The 11,402-nt window shown below is 35.0% G+C and overlaps 1 protein-coding gene across 1 annotated transcript in view; it reads right to left on the reverse strand.

The window, feature by feature from the left end:
- Positions 1-9,215, reverse strand: part of LOC113391628 (scavenger receptor class B member 1) — a 92,551-nt gene extending 83,336 nt beyond the window's left edge. The window contains exon 1 of the mRNA XM_026627654.2: positions 8,956-9,215. The gene's annotated coding sequence lies outside the window, so the exon portion shown is untranslated. The remainder of the gene's footprint in view (positions 1-8,955) is intronic.
- Between the last annotated feature and the right edge of the window lie 2,187 nt (positions 9,216-11,402).

Genomic DNA, 11,402 nt, shown 5'->3' on the forward strand with positions numbered 1-11,402 from the left:
ACGTTCAAACAAACAGACTCTAAAGATTTATAGATGAACCAGCTGAGCCTGCAGCTATATCCATTCCAAATTTCATTTTAATCGGTTTAGCGGTTACTTATTACTCAAAGATACCTCGTATTTATATTTGCTATAGAAGAAACATAGGCGGTACAAAGTGAATGACAATTATAACAAATATTGGATGATAAAAGTCGGAAAGACAACCCAACACATTAACATCTGACGACAGTTTTCCCGCATGCACGCTTCACAAAAACCTGTACGCAATCCTTTGCAAATGGTGCATTTACTTGGTGGACTTCGTGCAAGCCCGTCTGGTTAGGTACCACCCACTCATCAGATATTCTACCGCCAAATACCAGTACTCTGTATTGTTGTGTTCCGGTTAGAAGGGTGAGCGAGCCAGTGTAATCACAGGCACAAGGGACATAACATCTTAGTTCCCAAGGTTGGTGGCGCATAGGTGAATACATTGGTAAAGAAGGCATATTATTCAATACAATATTATATTGATGATAAAAAAGCGTGGAGTTAATGCTTGTTGACTTCCAGGCAGGATATATTACATACATATATAATTGTATTTAACTAACATGACTGTATTTTTACATGTTGAAAAAGAGTAACTACTGAGTTCTTTGCCGGTTATTCTCGGTAGAATCTACATTCCGAGCCGGTGGTAGTTTCACTTAATATAGTTTGTTACATGACGATTCAAAAGTGATTGTAAAAGCCTACTTGAATAAAGTATATTTTGATTTTGAGTTTGATAATATGTATGTGTTTGCAGTTAACTTCTCTGTATCACTACTATCAGTAGTGGAGGTTGTCTAAAAGAGATAGCTATTAGTGATAAGGCTTTGCATAAAATTTAATACCTATTAGTTTCCATCCATGACTTCAAGGGCTCACCTGTTTTATCCTATCTTATACCAAGACTGTACCTCTGACCGCGTGTATGTAAAATTACACCATGTAAGTAAGTAAGCGTAATAAAGAACCAACTTATTCTAGCATTTCCCTAAATTTACTTCTTGGTAGGGCTTTGTGCAAACCCGTCTGAGTAGGTATCACCCACCTATCAGATATCCTACTGCCAAACAGCTGTAATCAGTATTGTTGTGTTCCGATTCAAATGATCAGATAGCCAGTGTAACTACAGGCACAAGGGACGTAACATCTTAGTTCCCAAGGTTGGTACCGCATTGGTTATGTAAAGAATACTTAATATTTCTTTCAGCGTTACTGTCTATGCGTGGTGGTGACTACTTACCACCAAGTGGCCCATTTGCTCGTCCGCCTACCAATACCATATAAAAAGAATAAGTTTAATTTTGTAATTGAGTTCATAATTTTTTATTAATCTACCTGCCTCTTCAACGTGCAACGAAGTGAATATTAAAAAATCTTTCACGCGTTTATTATTCGCTACGCGTGAAGACACCATACATTAGTCGCCTGACCTTCAACACTAAATAAGAGAGTTCTTATTACTTAATGCTCTATCGGGTTAAGGACGCGATGTCTTCAAATTCAGACATTTGACATCATATTAAACTAGAAGCAAACGTTACTAGCGCTTATGTTGAAGGTCTTCGCTTACCGAAGAATTACCAAACATTTTTAATAAAGTATTTATTATTTATAAAATTATATAGATGATATAATGGCGTGGAGTTAATATTAGTTGTTCATATATGATACATGGTGAATATGCTATCTAAGAAGCCATTCTCAAGGTCAACTGCGCAGGAGATACTGCAATGCAAACGTGTGTACATAAACATAGACACTCTCTATTCCTGTAACTCATAATTCAATGTAGAAGCAATCCAGCACGATCGGAGGACCACAGCTCACTTTCGTGGCTCAGAAAGAACGTAACGCAGTTGGTCTAAGGTCTGTTGGTGTCCTGGTGTTGGCTATATTCCATTAAAATATCCGCCCTAAGCATCATCAAATCTTTTACAAGAAACAAGTTTAGAGATAAAGATTTACTGAACAGTAGATATACTAAATCGTCGAGACGTAGTGATTAAAATCAAAGACGTTAAACTAATAAAACATCATGAATGAAATAGTTTAATAAAATTCTAGTCGTGTTCGGACATTTGAGTTGCATCTTTAAGGAATTTCGTGTCAAGGTAATGTCCTCGGACGAGTTTTCAACCGACAGGAAGGTTTCCTATCATTGAAATACCGTTTACCTATTCGCCAGAAGCACTTAACTTCCTCATCCACGTCATCTGCAATTTTATTATAATCGGATGTATAGTATAAAAAACATCCAGAATAGCCTGGGAACCAAATAGGTACCTCTATGATCAATTTGAACAAACACCTAATCAAGGAACTAACTGGTACACGAAAATAAATAAGTCGCTTAGAATCCACAGACGGTAAAATTGAATCCATTGCGATGCTGCCTCGATAAAAAAAAACATACAGACACATCAGTTGATTTTAAAGATATAAAAAAAGTATTTTTCTGATTCACATACTTTTAAAATTCCTATTTGACTTTGGCGTGACTCTTAATGGCGTAGTAACACTCCGACGTGTTTTTTCGGCATACTATTTCGAAGGACATTTTTATGTATTGGGCTATAGTCTTCCAGTACAATCTTGAATCACATGAACATACACTTAGATATTACTCAGGTCATATTGGTCACTAACATGAATTCAATGGCAGAAATATAAGTATACATAATCGCCTAAAACGTCCACGATTGTTAGATTCAAATTATCCAGCCCTAGTAACCATCTTCCCCAAGGTCCTAGCACCGAGTCACGTAACGCCATCCGTCCGTGCAACATCCTCGTGTCACGCCTAACCTCGTGTCGTAAGACGACCTCAGTACGTGCGTGTGCGCATCGTGAATTGTGAAGCTAATTATGCTTAACTAATAAATAAATTTACTTCATTTTGGGGAATTAGTGGTTTTTTGAGAATTTTGAAAAGTTTTTTCTTTACATTTCAATGATTCCATTATAATACCCTGCATCATGGCTATTCAGTCTGAAACGTGTGGAAAATAATCTCATATACAATCAGCCCTGTATTTATATACTACGCTATGCTAAAAGGCTTGTTCACTTTTTTATGACAAGATTTATAGCTTATTACACGAATCTGCTCCGATAGTGCTCGTTAGATATATGACAGATTTTCAAGTAACTCACGCAGACCACGATGTTTCTCTTCAGCTCCAACGTGAAATGAATTACAAACACAAGGCACATGAAAGTTGCCAGGCTTGAAACGGCAATATTTTTTTTTGGAATATATAACTTTCCGAAAATCTATTCTAATAAATGAGGATAATTGTTTATACACGAAACTTATACCAAAAGATGCAGCTCGATTCGGAGGTTTTAGTATATTGTGTTGTTATACTCGTATAAATAACTTCGTTTTGCGGGTCGTTCCGCTTTACTTTACAGTTATGACCAACTAACAGTCAAGCCAAACACCCTAAAATCGTGGATGTGAAAATTGGTCAAGAGTGAATCATAATATTTACCTATTCATACGAATAAGACGTAAGACGCAATTAAAAGTCACGGTTAGTAAACTAATCACAGTTCTCTAATTATTCAAACATCCATTAACGTTAAGAAAAACTAAACAATCAAGAAGGATAAGTATATCTTTAATTACTAAGAAGAGGTAATATTATCTTAAATTATTATCGCTGAGATTATTACCGATAATTGTAGTGCTAGTGTAGTAAATTTAATTAGTCTTAAGTGTTTATAGACAAACTATAGAACTAGATTGAACAAGTGTGCCCAAAAATGCACGTTTATACGTATGAATAGTGTTCCATTACGGCCTGGGAGCCCTTAGCTGTTTGCTACTCTGTTCAACACTAACATAACGACTCGAAAGTGCTTTTATGACCCTATTTTGATTTTGTTTAAAGTATTTTGTTTGTGATCCTTCTTTAACCGATTTCAAAAATGGGTGACATAATTCGTCTGTATATTTTTTGATCATTTTTTTATGAGACCGCTCTTTATGTCCATTAATGGGAAAGTAAGTCTGTCTATCTGGCTGTTTGCTTTTACGGCTAATTCGATTTTGTTGAAATTTAGTATTAAGCAAACTTAAACCACAAAGACGGGCAGAGGCTTTTACCCTTTAAGGGAGTAAACTTGAATAAAGACTTGTATGAAAGTTCTAGAAGGATTTTCATCACAAAGAAAATTATATGCGGGCTAAACCGCGGGTTCAGCATAGTATATTAAATTAAGAAATACCAGCTAGTCTGTAGTCGGACAGTAGCGATACTGATTTGTAAATGTATATTCAAATAAGATATTCGCATGCGGTTTTGGTTTTGTGATACTTGATATGTAATCTATTGTTAGAACAGATCTCACGGTTACGAAACGACCTATTTATTTATCTATAACAGTTAGAGTTAAATTCTTTAATTAGAGAACATTTGCAGGCAGAGGTTCTATAGTCACTACTAAATGAGCCGAGTGTTTTCATAATACTGTTAACGACTAGTTCTTAGGTACTAGTAGTTAGGTTCCTCGACATTATTTTTAATATACCTATTAAAAGAAGCAGGTGCTTTCTGGGTTCTATTGCCTCGCAAGATTTTCAGGCTTTAAGCCTTCAAAGTGCACAAACGTATATTATATTATCTATATGTTCTATTGGTTTGAATAAATCATATAATCCCATACCATATACGTATGTAATGAGCCTTGGAAATGTTTGATTATTCCAATCGCTATGACTACTATAACAAGAACCAGGATGGCCTGGTGGATCTGGACCGGAATACAACTGAGTTTTTACTGACTACACGTGTGTTTACAATTCCTGTCATGCTCGGTGATGAAGGGCATCCTGAGGAAACCTGCATGTTAGATGAAAGTCCGTCCCAGTTTTGTATCCACCAATTCCCATTGAAGCGCTATATTTCGCATTACTCTTTAAATCTTCTCAAAATGAGGCATATTAATAGCCAGCAGTGGAATATTTACGTGCTGTTAATCTATGTGAATTATATTATAACTCAATAATTTTAAATATTTAGTAATATAAAGTACCTAAATCTGAGTTAGTACAGAAAGATTATAATTGTCAAAAATATTAAGTAATCCAAGAAATACTCGATCATTGACGGCGTGGCAGTGAGAAAGTTGTCAATTTTACACCAACGCTAAACAGCACGATTAGTTTGTCCTTCACGTAATCTCTCTTCAGCCGCGTCTGGTTACCTTTGAATTATGGAGGTGATAATAGTCTCAGGCATAATACAGTCACGCCTTGGAGGGTGACGCTCCGTTGATAACGGATGCTGAAGACCAAATCCTAGTAGGTCGTCTTCGTCCTGACTAATTTTCCGAACCAATAAAGAACGATGACATTATTATTTGTATACACATGTAGTTCAATTATTTTTCGGAGTTAATGCTTGTTGTCGCTACTATTTGCTTGTTGACTTCCAGGCAGGAGAACATACATATAATTGTATTTAACTAACATGACTGTATTTTACATAGCCGAGCCGAGATGGCCCAGTGGTTAGAACGCGTGCATCTTAACCGATGATTTCGGGTTCAAACCCAGGCAGGCACCACTGAATTTTCATGTGCTTAATTTGTGTTAATAATTCATCTCGTGCTCGGCGGTGAAGGAAAACATCGTGAGGAAACCTGCATGTGTCTAATTTCAACGAAATTCTGCCACATGTGTATTCCACCAACCCGCATTGGAGCAGCGTGGTGGAATATGCTCCATACCTTCTCCTCAACGGGAGAGGAGGCCTTAGCCCAGCAGTGGGAAATTTACAGGCTGATTATGACTGTATTTTTAGATGTTGAAAAAGAGTAACTACTGAGTTTCTTGTCGGTTCTTCTCGGTAAAATCTACATTCCGAAACGGTGGTAGCTTTACTTTAAACAGTTTGTTAAATGACGATTCAAAGGTACTTGTAAAAGCCTACTTGAATAAAGTATATTTTGATTTGATTTGATTTAAAACACACTAACCCAAAAACTATGCAAATTTTAAGCAATGTCCGGATATTTTAAATTCTCTTCGACATTATATTATAGCTACGAAATATGTACTCTCGGAGCTATTAGCGTTTCTCGTTGTGACACACTCACGTAACGCATACGTAACGTCTATGCAACCAAACTGGTATTCTTCATAAAAGTGGTATTTAAAACTCGTCGAAACCAGCCGAGTAATACTTCAAATGCAAGAGGAATTGTATGCGTGTATATTACTACATTTTTATTTTATTATTTAAAATAACTATGCAAACTGATGATTAGCGGTCATCAAATTGACACCCTTATGTTGTATATGCGCCACCGACCTTGGGAACTAAGACAATCCCTAGACTGATTGTAGGGCACAACCAGGTTATTCTGAATTGGTCTAAAGACTTATGGTGACTTACTCCAATTGCTTGGTCAAGAGAACGTATTAATTTTATACGTAAAATATAAATTAAAAAAATATGACCTTTGAATATAAGTGATTTATATTGTTACAACTACTATTATGCCCGGAATTAGATTAGAGAGATAAAACCATTACAACACTATCAGGTAAATAAATAAACTGTTACTGTCATTTTTTAAAAATAAATTTCTCTAACAAAATAAAATATGCCCTGGCCTCTCTACTCATATTAAGGAGATAAACACACTGAGGATTAATGGAAACGGAAAAAACCAATAAATTCTTTTGACGATGATTAAGTTACCTCTATAATCGAATCGACGAACGATATGATAAGCCAGCCAAATTATTTACACTTTCAAACAAGTTAATATTTTCTTACGGAACAATACTGGATTGTCTTTCGCGTTAAAATATTTTGGTTATTATGCAATGGCCATTGTCGAATATCGAAAGCGTAACGCTAATTACAAAACATTGAGATTAAAAATCGTTCATTACACCCAATGATTTACCATCGAATAATAACCAGAGATAAAACGAGTTTATTAGATTGTACAGCGGATGCAACGCGTATTTTTATGTTTAAAGACAGTTTAAGACAATTTTACGTTCTTAATTTGTATATATGTCACCGTAAAATTAGAAATACCGCTAGATTATAATCTATCTCGCGAGATTGTGAACCGTAACATACTGTTTACAATTTAACGCATTACTTTACGGTATATCTACCGAAGCTAATTAAAATTAAATTATAAAAACTCTAACCTAACCTAACCGAAATATCATAAACTATCGAAATGTTTGACGTTTTATTATGAGTTAAATCACCGTTTACAATATTTCGACAGTTCATAATCTCGCGAGATAGATTACAATCTAACGGTATTTATAATTCTATAGGGATATATATAGTTATCATATCTCGATTGTATATGCATAGGAAACAGAGGCTTCTTGTTGCGAATGTCGAATCAATAATTGATAGACACAAATCAGTAATTAACTGAACACCTGCTGAACATTTATATGAAGTAAATAGAATACGTAGATCATTACCGAAGATCGAGGGTCTAATTCCGGACCAACATTTACGTACTTAATTTTTAATTAATCTCAACGCTATGACTGTACACGTCCATCAACCAGCTTGAAAGAAAACTGTCGAGTGTGAACGCACAAAACTTTTGCGCATTCGGGTGCAACTCACTGATGATGGTCAAGTCTTGACCATCGGTAGCGACCCAGATCACTTAAAATCATTTTTACGGGAGAGGGGAGATCGTAAGAATACTCATAGCAACTGGTTGTACTTATGGCGGGGCTATCGATACTATAAAATAAAAAGACTCAAGTGAATAATGTCATAAAAATGTTTTACATTAAAAATCAATGTTTGTCTTTTGAAGTCTCGCTAAAGCAATGTTCTGTTACTTTTACTCTTGAGAGTTATCGTAGAAAGCTATTTGTAAATGAACCACGCGTTACATTAGCTCCTTTGTTTAAATTGAAATGACCTGAAGACATACAGACATACTTTATGATTTCTTATATTTGAAACATCCTGTTGACGGACCGACCAAAATGGCCATTCCCAAGGGAGACCAGCCATCTACGCGGGACGTATACAGCACAGGTGTGTGCACAACACGGGTGCTCTTTTTAGTGCAGTTTCTGGCTGTGCTAACTTCTAGATTCTTTGTCTAGATTAGATTCTAGTTTCTGTTACTTGGAATCTCTCGAGTCGTATTAAGTGAAGCTTGAATTAAAAGTGGTTGACAACAGTCAGAGGTCAGTATTGAACCTACGACTTTCACATCTCGCCGGCCGTTATAACATTGAGTTATTATATAGGCTATATGAAAATTATGAGAAGCCGTGTCTGTTTATAATTTGTAATTTGGGTCATCGATATAAGATAAAAATATGATTTAAAATGTATATATGTATTTATCATGAGCTTAAAGAGGGATAAGAAACGAGGTCATTAGGATATTACTATTGTATGTTTATATATTTTCAGAGAATAATTCCAACCCAGGTATCAATTTATCACCCTCATATGTTTTCGTATTAAAACTCGTAAATTAAAATAACGACACCATCTGTAGGCATCCCAGAAGGTATCTTAAAAAAAGTTTTTAGGGGGACAGCGCAAACACACAGATGTGTGTCGACGTGAATTAACATATACCTACTAATGTTACTATGTTGTAAGGCTCGTTTATATGCAACATTAAAACATACATACTGGGAAAATTATTACCATTTAGATTAAGACAAAAAAAAACTTCTAGGCAGAGAAGTTCATAAGAATCTGGTGCATTTTAAAATCAAGTATTATTTTTAAATTCTAGGCAGAAGATAATCACGTAATTACGAGTGGGTAATACTACATAAAATGTCAACACACCAGTATAATATCACTTGTCAATAAAAAAGCTAGCATAACGAGTTTCTTCGGCTAAATAACTCGCTAAAACATAATGTGATGGCGTCTCACTTACCTCAGTAAATGACCGAGTTATTCAGGCTTTTATTTCGAAAATATTTATGTAACAATGTCACGTATTTAAACTCAGACACAACACAAATATATTTTCACACCATAGTCTATACACGGAGAATTTTGACAGATGCCAAATCTTCCCGCCGCTTCGTTTAAAATCGGCCAAGAGTGTCGTACTTTTTTAATTGGAACTTTTTCGAGCAACGATAATACGCGCGACGTACTTTACGTCGCTCCACTGACTAACTGCTTGACTACTTTCGAATCTTGCGCCGGACAAATGCTGTGTACAATTAACTTCAGAAAGCGTGTAAATAATTTATATCTATGAACATAAAGTTTAGAATCGCTTGCGTTCTAAAATCAATGTGTAAAAGTATTTAAATTTAGTTTTAAAATGATATGCGTCTCGATTAAAAAAAATCTTATAAGCAAACGCATAAAATATATTTTTAAGTAACGTATTGTGAAACCGCGTACAAGATGATTGTTCGAAGAAGTATTTGCGTTACGCATACCTTATATGCCAAGCTCGTTCCATAGATTGTGTGGTAATTTTTACTATAATTATTTAAGTCATACAGTTCTAAAATAGTACCTTACATACGTATAAGAAACAGGTTTTCTTGGAGCTATACAGTACTTATGTATAACCAAATCAGGTTAAATATATATTTAGCTCTACTTAAAATTAATTAGAAGTTCTTAAGGAAGAAGAATAAAGGTTCCCACCATAACATTTCATTCATTGTATTCATCAAGAGAGAAAAATGGAAATACGGAAATTAAAAGATGGCTTCTGATCTATATAACTAATAATTTTCCTGAATAGATAAAATGTTAAAGCATCCGTTTCCCACAGAAGACTATTAAGCTAATGTTCATCACACGTGTAAAATTGGGTAAAATCCAACTATTATAAGATTTTTATTATGGGAAATAGAATAACCATTAAGTGTTATCTAATACAAAGTTCGACAAAGTTTATCGATATCAGTGGACAGCCAACTGCTTGAAATGTTATTATGAAACACGTAGATTCCACACCCGTTCTGACAGCAATCCACCATGACCAAAAATTAACCGCAATAATGTTATTTTATCTATCTGATGGTAAGTGGTCGCCGCCAATGTTCCTATGTGAATAAATTCTTGGACCGGTGGTGAGGTGACTCAGACGATCCCTTAAAAATCGTTTTTGGGGGAGAGGCACCAGAGTAACGCTTGTATCCGGGCGCTTGTTGTGGTTAATACGCGCATTAATAGTACGAGTATACCTAAAGACACAAGGGATATAACATTTTAGCTTCCAGTTTGGACGCGCATTGACCATGTTATAAATGCTCAATATATCTTACAAAGCCAATGACTATGTACGCTGGTAACCACTTACCATCAGGTGACCCATTTGCCACTCTACCTATCCATGCTTAGTAAATAAAAAAAAATACAAAAACATAACCTACTTTAATTCTTTTTTTTTTTTTTAATTTAAACGGGACCAAACGGAAACTAACTCCCAAAACAAAAAAAAAATTACAAATCGAATAACGAAAAAAAAAAAAAAATGCAACCGAATCGATAACCTCCTGCTTTTTCTGAAGTTATAAATGAAACAATGATATTACAGTTACCATAACTTCATTGGATGATCAGTTTTGCAATTCGAATAAAAGAAAATACGTAAATAATCGCCCGCCTCTCCTTTTTAAGAGAAAAGATCGAGCGATAGATCGTATTTACCACGCAGTTCCAGTAACAACCGAATTGATGAATTATAAATGTATTAAACGTCTGAAAATTAAAAGCTATCTGCTGTAAACAAACGATGTTTTGTTAAAATTCACTTGTCATAACCCGGGTACCTCGGTTTTTTCTGTTTTGCAATTATTTTATTTATCTATCGTTACAATACCGTTATCGTTATTTTAGAAGCTAATTTAAAGTGGATAGAAGTGAAAATTGTTGTATTATAAATAAAATTTGTGAATAATATACAGGGCCAGATTAGCCATAGAGCAGTGTAGGCAACTGCCCAGAGGCAATTGCCTAGACACCTCTAGGCAGGCCAAAAATGAGCAAAAAGGATATTTAAATGAATTGCTAATGAAATTGCTGTAGGCAGGGTTTTTCCTTTTTGATATATCCTGTAATATAGTAAAAACATCATAATGATGAAAACAATTAAGACAATTAAACAAAAAAGGGTAAACAAGCCCAGGGTACATTGCCTGCAGGCACCGATATGGTTTATCCATATCCTGATATTATAACGGAGCTAATACCATGAAATATGAAAATATAAGTGTTGTTTGTATCTTCTTGTTAGATCGGAATAGGCTTTAAAGAGATCCCCCATGTCTTGGATTGATTGTTATTTTCCTGAATAATGTATCTAATATTCTTATAATGCAATTCGTTCAAGTTCCATATACTGTATATTAT

This window comes from Vanessa tameamea, chromosome 30 (genome assembly GCF_037043105.1).
Source record: "Vanessa tameamea isolate UH-Manoa-2023 chromosome 30, ilVanTame1 primary haplotype, whole genome shotgun sequence".
Taxonomy (NCBI): domain Eukaryota; kingdom Metazoa; phylum Arthropoda; class Insecta; order Lepidoptera; family Nymphalidae; genus Vanessa; species Vanessa tameamea.